We start from the raw sequence: 10,922 nt of genomic DNA, 5'->3' as shown, positions 1-10,922 counted from the left end.
GCACGAGGACTCAGTTTCTAACTATCATTGCTAAAAACAAGCCCATCATAGCAATTAAAAACAAATTGAACCTGGTAGGGGAGCTGGTGGAAGGACTGGAGGAGCAGAGGGGGATTACAACCCCATGGGAAGAACAACATAGGCTGGCCTGACCACCCAGTTCTCCCAGAAACTAGACCACTAACCAAGGAGTGTACCTGCAGGGATCCATGGCTCAAGATACATATGTAGCAGAGGATGGCCTTGTCTGACAGCAATGGGAGGGGAGGACCTTGGTCTGGGTAGGCTTGATGCCCCAGCGTAGGGGATGCTGGAGTGGTAGGGCAAGATAGTGTGAGTGGGTGGGGGAGCACTCTCATACAGGCAAAAGGGAGGGGGAGGGTGGATGTGGGATAGGGATAGGTGGAGGGGTAACTGGGTAGTGGGATATCATTTGAGATGTAATTAATGGAATGGTTAATATAAACAAACAAACAAACAAATATAAATTGAATTAAATGATGATTTTAGTTTGATATTGGGACATGACAACTTTGTGACAATCAGACTTACTCCCTGACTTATAAATGACTGAAAACAGGACAGAATGGTTAAAATGTTTACCCAGTGGTTCTCAGCCTAGGGGTTACAACCCCTTTGGGGTTGTATATCAGATAGCTTGCACATCAAATATTTACATTACAATTCATGACAGTATCAAAGTTACAGCAAAATTATATAAGTAGCAACAAAATAATTTTATGATTAGGGTTCATAGAGAACTGTATTTAAAGGTCATAGCATTTGGAAGGTTGAAAACCACTGGTTTATAGCATGTATGGTAGGGTTTTGAGTTAATTTTATCTTTTCCTTGACTTTTCATGTATTATTTAAAACATTCAAAATGATTATAATAATTTTGTAATTATTATAAAGCTTAAAGTAAAATAAAAGTAATTTTGTTATAATTTTATTTATTTATGTATTTATTTAGATATTTTATTTATTTACACTTCAAATGTTATCCTCTTTCCCTCTGCAAACCCCCATTCCATCCCCCCTTACCCTGCTTCTATGAGGGTGCTCCCGTACCCACCCACTCTCTCCTGCCTCACAGCCCTAACATTCCTCTACTCTGGGGCATCAGCCTTCACAGGACCAAGGGTCCCACTTCCCATTAATGCCAGATAAGGCTCCTTCAGCTCCTTCAGTCCTTCCCCTAACTCCTCCATTGGGGTCCCTGTGCTCAGTCCGATGGTTGGCTGCCAGCATCCACAACTGTATTGGTCAGGATCTGGCAGAGCCTCTCAGGAGACAGCTGTATCAGGCTCCTGTCAGCAAGCACTTCTTGGCATTCACAATAGTGTCTGGGTTTGGTGTCTGCATGTGGGATGGATCCCCAGGTGGGACAGTCTCTGGATGGCCTTTCCTTCAGTCTCTGCTCCATTCTTTGTTCCTTTATTTCCTTTAGACAGGAACAATTCTGGGTTAAAATTTTGGAGATGGGTGGGTGACCCCATCCCTCAACCAGGGAACCATGCCTAGGATATGGTCTCGACAGGTTCTCCCTCCCCTTTGTGGGGTATTTTAGCTAATGTCATCCCCGTGGTGTCCTGGGAGGCTCTTGCTTTTCTGGCACCTGGGACTTTCTGGTTGCCACCCCAGTTCTCCATCCCCCATTGCTACACACATCTGTTTGATTTCCTGACCCTCTGTACATCTCCTCTATCTCCTCCCATACCTGATTCTTCCCGTCTTTTTCCCCTTTCCCTCTTCTCTTCCTCCCAAGTTCCTCCCACTCTCTACTTCCCTTGATTATTTTGTTCCCCCTTCTAAGTAGGACTGAAGCATCCACTCTTTGGTCTTCCTTTCTCTTGAGCTTCATGTGGTCTGTGAGTTGTATCATGGGTACTCCATGCCCTTTGCCTAATATCCACTTATCAGTGAGTACATACCATGTGTGGTCTTTTGTGACTGAGTTACCACACTCAGGATGATATTTTCTAGATCCATCCATTTGCCTATGAATTTCATGAAGTCATTGTTTTTAATAATTAAGTAGTATTCCATTGTGTAAATGTACCACATTTTCTGTATCCATTTCTCTGTTGAGGAACATTATAGAGATTTTTTAAAAAGAAAATGTTGTGAGCATATATTGACATTTAACTCCCAGAGATTATAAATCTGAATGGAAATAAATATGACACATCATTTCTAAAATTAAGGCAAATGTGTTCATCTTCTAGAATCTGAATGACAAGTGTTTTCATACTTTATCACTAAGATGGCAATCCCAGTGAACAGATGAGATTAAAAATAATTTAGTAAGGGCTGAAAAGATGGCTCAATGGATAAGCATGTGGACCTAAGTTCAAACCCCTATTGCCCAATTAAAAAGCTTGACATGACCATATGCATCTACAGCTCCAGCACTGTGGGGGGCAGAAACAGAAGGCCTCTGGTGTTTGCCGGCCACCAGTCTTGTTTTTAACTTAAGGGTTAAAGTACTCAGGAGACCCCAATGGCAATGATGCCAACAGTACCCAGAAGGAATGGAACTAGGATTAGTGTGATCCAGGCAAAGATCCAGGCCTGACTCCACAGAAGACCTCTAGCATGAAAGATGTATTTCAGAAACTTGTCTTTACATCGAAGGCAAGAAAGTTTACCTGCATAACTGTGTCTTGACCAATGACAAGGAATCCAACCCAGTGTGGTCAGGAAAGGCTGCTCCAGAGGCCTAGGCCAACTCCACAGGGTGCTCCAGGGTAGAAGATATAGAGGCTAAGGAGTAGCACATAGGACAGAATGGGTCCCACAGGATGCAGGGAGCTGCAATAGTGCCCTTGGCACTCCCAAATATATCATTTCCCTAGGCATTCAACAAATCTGACAAGAAAATGATCATAAAAATGAGTTCTCTTTCCCAGAGAAGGTTCAGCTGGCAAAGACGAGCTTCTCAAGTCAAGACTCCAGAACCCATGCAAAAAGCATGGTAGACTGTACTTGTTATCCCACAGCTGGGGAGGTGGAGACGAGTGATTCTGGGGACCACTGGCCAGCCAGCCTTACTTACTCAACAACTTCCAGGCCAAGCCAATGAGAAACTTGATGTCTAAAAAGGTGCAAGGCATCTTAGATGAGCTACACCAAAGACTGACCTCTGGCTTCCAAACACATATGCACATGCACCATGCCCATGAAAAAAAATATATGTATACACACACATACATACATATATATACATCTATACATCTATACTTATACATATACATCTATACATATATACATATACACATACAAACATACACACATACATACACACATACACACATACACATATATACATTATACATATATACATACATACATATAATGTGTGTGTACATGTATATATATGTATACACACATACTGATATATACATATACACACATACAATTTCTCCAGATCAGGGCTTGCTAATCTTTTTTGTATAAAGATGGTAATATTATAAGCTGTGTGAGGCCTAAAGTAACTGTCTTAACTGCTTGTACTTAAACATTCTGAAATGGTCACAGAAAATATGGAAGCACACAGAAATGGTTAGATCACAATAATGCCATGTAGACATGGGACTTTGATATCATATGATTTTCATCGTGAAATATTGTTTTGGATCTTTTCCCCCCAACATCTAGAGATGAAAGCCGTTCGTCACTTGCAAGCCGTACACTTCACAGACCTTGGATTTGCTGTGAACTGTGACTCATTAGCATCAGCACGAGGTCGGCGCCTTTTAGATTCTAGACTATGAATATAAAGACAGCATCTGATTTTATATTAAATATACAACATTAAACACACAGAAACAAACCTATATAGAAGCACACACACACACACACATGCATGCACACACGATGACCATGGACTCCATAAGCAGTCTTCCCTTTCCTGTGGAGTATAAACTCTAGCATGCTCCATCCTATCACACTTGCTTTTATCTGTTAATGCTGTTGAGAACTACTGAGTTACTTCTCCAGCTTCCCAGTGTGTCCTACCATATCCAGTCCGAAAAAAAAATGTCCAATTAAAATCTGGACCAGAGTGGCTCCACACTCACTGGCCATTTCGTATTCCTCAGTGCTAATTTTACTTGGAATTTGCCAGTAAATAACACAAAGACTGAAGAAAAGCAACAACAACAACAAAGATGCTATCAGCGACCTGTGAAGGACAGCCTGACTGGATTGCCGCCCTCCACAGGATCTTCCGGATGGCTCCCTGCCTGTGGATATGGGTGATGTGTCCATTTTGTTTGAACCAAGCAGAATTCACAACAAAGAAAGAATTTAAGGCAAGTGCAAGTCCCAGCCTGAGCCCATAGTGCGGCCCATCCTGGAGTCTGGACCAGCGTGTGAAGCTGTGAGGTATCAGAGAGGTGCTACAGTTGCAAACTGTTAACCTCATCATGCCACGCATCTAAGCATTAAAATAGAGCAGACCGTGCGTGCTGCTTCTTAAAGTTCTCTGTGATTGGAGAGTAAAGGCTGCTTGGCTCCTTTCCTAACTGCGGACAGTTTGTTTTGTCACTTTGCAGAGGTGTGGCTGGCCACTGGTAAAGAGGCAGCACTGGAAATCTGCCTGGTGACAGCTCTTCTGTCACTCTTGGGTGTTGTGTCCTCATTTATTCTTTGAGACACAGTTATTATATGCCAACTTATTATATGACTCAACTTCGCCTCAGATTAGAAAACAACCATTGCTTTTTGCTTTGTTTTTAGTTAAAGAGAGGTGAAATTATCCAAGCTTAAACATGCAAACAAACCAAAATGTATACAAATTTAATTACAGTGTAAGAGGGGATCAATTTTATATAAGTTTTAACTATGTATTTAACAGCAGCACCACATCTATTACCATATTAGAGAAGAACTCATCACCTGCCCTACTAATTTGGAAAGACGTAGATGTATTAACATTTACATTTACTGATATAGTGTGCTGATTTCCTGTTTAAAGTGTGGACACTTTGCCCTTCTTAGAAATGGGAACAAAACACCCATGGAAGGAGTTACAGAGACAAAATTTGGAACTGTGACGAAAGGATGGACCATCTAGTGATTGCCATATGCAGGGATCCATCCCATAATCAGCTTCCAAACGCTGACACCATTGCATACACTAGCAAGATTTTGCTGAAAGGACCCAGATATAGCTGTCTCTTGTGAGACTATGCTGGGGCCTAGCAAACACAGAAGTGGATGATCACAGTCAGCTATTGGATGGATCACATGGCCCCCAATGGAGGAGCTAGAGAAATTACCCAAGGAGCTAAAGGGAACTGCAACCCTATAGGTGGAACAACAATATGAACTAACCAGTACCCCGGAGCTCTTGTTTCTAGCTGCATATGTATCAAAAGATGGCCTAGTCGGCCATCACTGCAAAGAGAGGCCCATTGGACTTGCAAACTTTATATGCCCCAGTACAGGGGAACCCCAGGGCCAAAAAGGGGGAGTGGGTGGGTAGGGGATTGGGAGGGTGGGTATGGGGGACTTTTGGGATAGCATTGAAAATGTAAACGAGGAAAATACCTAATTAAAAAAAAAAGAAATTCTAAAAGTTCAAAATGAGATAAAAAAAAAAAAAGGATGGGGGATAAAAATCCTTACAAGTTCATTACTCAAACTTCTGGATTTTACCACATGTAACGTAGGGTCAAACAATCAGAAGCAATGATAGTATGTCCAGCCATTTTATAAAGAAAGAGAACACTGAAAAGCCCTCTCTCTTCATATCATGGCAATGTTAATCTACTGCATAAACGTAGCCACCATATCTAGTAGTAAGAGAAGAAAACAACTATTTTATGTGCAGTGCCTAAGTCAGTTCATGGCAACACAGTCATTGACAGAACAGGAGCCTGCTCTCAAGGGGCACAGAAAGATGCCCACCTCAAGTTCAGCAAGGTGTGCACGGAAAGCCATTGGTGGCTGTGAAGTTGATGGTTTCCCATGATGCTAGCCATTGCTCATTCCTCAGAGACAGGCTCAGCCTCCGAGTAGCAGTATTATGGTCCTTCAGCACAATACATATACATATATACACATACACATATACACATACATAAACACACATACATACACACACTGTATAAAGTTAGGGTCCAAACTCTTTCCTTTTCGAGTCAGTATCTGGTGTCCCACCATCCGTTTGCCTTGATAGCCCTATGTAGTGCTCATATTTTTCTATCTTCTTTCTATTTTACCATTTTAGAATGTTTGCTTGAATTTGTAATGCAAATTTTTTCTCACTGTGCTTCTTTGTTGTTGTTGTCGTTGTTGTTGTTGTTGTTGTTGTTGTCGTTGTTGTTGTTGTTTTAACTTGTCAACTTTACACAAGCTAGAGTCTCTGGAAGAGGGAACTCTGGTTGAGGAACTGTTTTCATCAGATTGGCCCGTGAGCAAGACTGAGGGGCATTTTCTTGATTGGTGATTAACATGGGAGGACCCAGCCCACTGAGGGCACGCCACCCCTGAGTAGGTAGTGGCACTGGGTTATGTAAGAGGGGGTCACTAAGCAAGTCAGAGTGTGCTGGTTTGAGTGAGAATGGGCCCCATAGGGAGGGTCATATATTTGAATGCTTGGTCCCCAGTTGGAGGAACTGTTTGGGAAGGATTAGGAGGGGTGGCCTTGTTGGAGGAGGTACTTCATTAGGGATGAGTTTTAAAATCTCAGAAGCCCAGGCAGGCCCAGTCTTTCTTTTATAAGTTGTCTTGGCCATGGTGTTTTGCTACAGAAATAGAAACATAACTAAACTAAGACACAGGGGAAGCAAGCCATTAAACAGTGTCCCTCCATGGCCAAGTTCTTTTTGGTCATAGTGTTTATTACAGCACTAGAAAGCAAACTAGGACGCTCGCCTGATGACTATATTTGCTTACGGTCAGGTTAATTCCTTAGCATCTCTTGTGTGGTCGCCTGGCTTTCTAAGATGCCAGTGGTTTGAACTTAAGCAGGCAGATTCCAGTCTTTCATGTGGCTTCTCTTACGGAGCATCTTCTCAAGTGTGACCATGTACAGAAGTGACAGGGGCCGCACCACCTTGAGACATCTGCAGGTGCTATCAGAAGCCATGGCAATGGACGAATTCCAGTGGAGAAAGTGCTCGGAGATAGTGTGGGGAAGGGAAGGGGGGAAACACTGTGAGAAGACCCTGGCAAGGATTCACAGGAAAAGCAGAGAAGCGACAGCTGGATGTGGTGTTGGGAGAGAGCAAAGAAAACATATTGTTGGTGAGAAGAGCAGGTACTGAGAGAGCCAGAACCTTGGAGGGAAGTCAGGCTGCACAAGGTCCAGGGGGAAAATGAGTTGTTTTTAAAATGATTTAAGATTAAGAACCAAGAGGGATATTTCTAACAAAAAGTTAAGGATTAATTAACTCTCATGCTACTGGGATTTTATATTTTTAAGAATTCTGAAAAAAAAAGTCACACGTTTAGATTAATTAATGTATGTTAAGGGCTTACAGAAGTACTTGGGTTTGTTTTGGTCTCTGGGGAAGCAGACACTGAGATAAAATTAGGAATGCAAAAGATTATTGGGGCGGGGGGGTGCTCCTAAAATGAAATAAAGAGTCTAGGAACAGGAGAGGGCTGCAGTGCACCTGCCTGACACGCACGAGGCCCTGGCTTAGGATGCCAGAACAGTGATGGGGAAGAAGGGTGGGGAGAAGGTGGAAGCAGGGTTGGGAAGGGACACCCTTCAGGGCACTATATAGATCTGACAGTTTGGTCAGCCCCCTGGGGACCTAGATGACTGTCCATCCTAGACACCATGTCAGATGGTGACAAGACAGAAGCAGTTGCTTCAGAGATCAGGAAGTGAGGGAGCAGAGAGCAGAAGATGAGATCATAGGTGGACTGGAGCACAAGGCATATTATATTGATCACTGTAAGACTTCTGAAAGGCAAGGTTTTGACAGCCACTAACTAATATCTCACCAAGATCGTAAACTGCAGAGTCAACAAGACCCATGCGAAAAGCTGATCATGCCGCCACGTTCTTGTGACATCAGCACCATAAGGGATAGGCACAAGATTGCTGTGGTTTGCCAGCCAGCCAGCCTAGCCAAAAAACAGTGAGCTCTGAGTTCACAAGAGACCCTGTCTCAAGGGAACAAGGCAAAGAATGGCAGAGCAAATCAGCTCACATCTGCCTCCATGTATATCCCCACCCGACACACAAAGGCACGCATGCACATTAAGTACCTCAATTCAGACTGCTAGAGCCACAGGGATCAAGAAACCTGCTATGAAATAAAACAATTATGGGAGTGGTTAATAAGCCTTAGCCACTGATGTTGATAAGAGCCTCTGTCTCTTGCTAACTGGACTTCTCCATAGAGCTGTTTAAGTTCTCTGGAGAACAGTGGGCAGAGATGGAAGGAAGGAGGGATGGCATGTCAACTGGCTTCCCTCAGAGCAAACTCACTCACCATACACTTTTTACAAAATTATGATCTAGTATATCTTCAAGGATCACACCTCAGAAGTAACATGGTATCATATCTGTTAATTCTAGATAGCCACATTCAGTGTGGGAAAGGACAAACAAAAGCAGAAATGACTAAGAGGTTGGGATCATTGATAACATTCCTGGAGGCTGGCTACCCCAATGTTTCCTGACCTTCACTTACTGTCTTAGTGAGGGTTTTACTGCTGTGAACAGACACCATGACCAAGGCAACTCTTATCAAAAAAAAAACAAAAAACAAAAAACAAAAAACCCAGCACTTAATTGGGGCTTGCTTACAGGTTCAGAGTTTCAGTCAGTTATCATCAACACAGGAACATGGAGGCATCCAGGCAAGACATGGTGCAGGGGAGAGCTGAGAGTTCTACATCTTCATCTGAAGGGCACTAGGAGAAGACTGGCTTCCAGGCAGCTATGACAAGGGTCTTAAATCTTAAAGCCTATGCCTACAGTGACACACCTACTCCAACAAGGCCACAACCTCTAAATAGTGCCTCTCCCTAGGCCAATCACACACAAACCATCACACTTATCCTGTACCTCCACACATGTAGAATCATCCTTCCTAAACCACCTGGAATACATGATTTGATTTATATGATATGGTTTAAACTCCAGAATTCCGTTAACGAAACTATCTAAGCATAAATGGAGCATTGTTGACTAAGAAAAGAAGGAAGACCAGGGAAGACCAGTGATTGTGTTAGGAATGTTAAATTCACTTCAGTGCACTCTCGACCCTCATCTACTATTTACAATAGATGGGGATTGACATGGACATTCACTACTGGCCATGGGATAGAGAATAAGAGACTGCAGAGTGCTCAGCCATAAAGGATAGGTATATGTATATGTATATGTATATGTATATGCATGTATATAAATATAACCCCTCACCCCTCCTCCCAAGCTTGGGGGTCTTGCAGGAAAGGAGGTGGAATGTGTGGAAGAGCCAGAAGAGGCAGACAGCAAGCACACAGTAGGAAGGTTGCATATATGCACTCGCAGAAGTTACAATACCATGCAGAAAACCTGTGCAAGCTCAGGCCAGAGCAAATCCCATCATAAAGAGAACAGGTGGGTGCAGAAGTGGTGGCGTAATTGACAGACATCAGCTGCTGAGGAAAGAGGGGTTTTCCAAGAGTTTAGCCCCTGGTAAGCTGGCTGTGCTCTAGTGGAAGAGCATATATCCCAGAACATTTTAGGCAGCACAAGTAGGTCTGGGAGGGTTTTTTTCTTTTTTTTAAAGATTTATTTATTATTATATCTAAGTACACTGTAGCTGTCTTCAGATGCACCAGAAGGGGGCGTCAGATCTCATTACGGATGGTTGTGAGCCACCATGTGGTTGCTGGGATTTGAACTCAGGACCTTCGGAAGAGCAGTCGGTGCTCTTAACCACTGAGCCATCTCTCCAGCCCGGGGTTTTTTTTTTCTTAAAGGACACAAAGTTGAGCTGATAGAGAAGGGGGTGGATCTGGGAAGAGTTGAGGGGGTGAATATGATCAAAACACTTTGTATGAAACTAGAAACTTACAAAGAACTTTAAAAAAATGGGCATGTCTGTTTAGTGCAAGAGACATTCCAAGTGTATAAGCAAATGCAAAAAATCTTACATTCAGGAAAAAAAACATTTGGTCTAGATATATACATTTGAGAACTTCTTAAATATCAATGGCAATTCACAATTCCTATTGAGGGCTGGAGAGATGGTTCAGTGGTTATGAGTACTTGCTACTCTTCCAGAGGACCTGTCTTTCCAGTTACTCTTGCTGTGATGAAGCACCAAAACCAAAGCAACTCGGGGAGGAAATGGTGTCTTATTTGCCTTACAATCTTATATTAAGAAGTCAGGACAGGAACTCAAACAGGGCAGGAAATTGAAGGCAGGAGCTGGTGCAGAGGCCATGAAAGCATGCTGCTTACTGGCTTGCTCAGCCTGCTTTCTTATTAAACCCAAGGTTCTTATAGAACCCCAGCAGCCCAAGAGTAGTTTCACCCATAATGAGCTGGGTCCTCCCCCACTGATCATCAGTTAAGAAAACACCCTACATTCACACACACCTGGATAGATAGATAGATAGATAGATAGATAGATAGATAGATAGAGCTTTTAAAATTCATATTGGGATAAACATAATGCATGAAAGTGGAAATAAAAGGTGAGTTCACTTGATGTCAAGAAGATGGGGAAGTAGGAGGAAAGAAACCCATGTATTCTGAGAATTCAGAGTGGGAAACACAAAAGGAGCCATGTCTCTCTCTCTCTCTCTCTCTAACCTGGCCTCGCTCCTGCCTCCTTCTGCTGCCAGGTTCTCCATCTTACCTCCACCCTTTGTGCATACCAGGTACTCCTGTTTGCTCTCCCCACTTCACAGTGGAGCGTGGTAGGTTAGCCCAGCATGATGCGTCGTCACTCCTGTCC

At 43.0% G+C, this 10,922-nt stretch overlaps 1 non-coding gene across 1 annotated transcript; it reads right to left on the bottom strand.

Moving 5' to 3' along the window:
* Positions 1-5,699: 5,699 nt before the first annotated feature.
* Positions 5,700-5,839, bottom strand: LOC115030473 (small nucleolar RNA SNORA29). The gene has a single exon (XR_003836069.1). It is a non-coding gene; the product is annotated as a small nucleolar RNA SNORA29 (small nucleolar RNA).
* Positions 5,840-10,922: the final 5,083 nt, after the last annotated feature.

The sequence above is a fragment of the Mus caroli genome, unplaced genomic scaffold (genome assembly GCF_978045245.1).
Source record: "Mus caroli unplaced genomic scaffold, Mus_caroli_1 scaffold_2, whole genome shotgun sequence".
NCBI classification, from domain to species: domain Eukaryota; kingdom Metazoa; phylum Chordata; class Mammalia; order Rodentia; family Muridae; genus Mus; species Mus caroli.
This window is presented reverse-complemented; position numbering and strand designations above follow the sequence as displayed.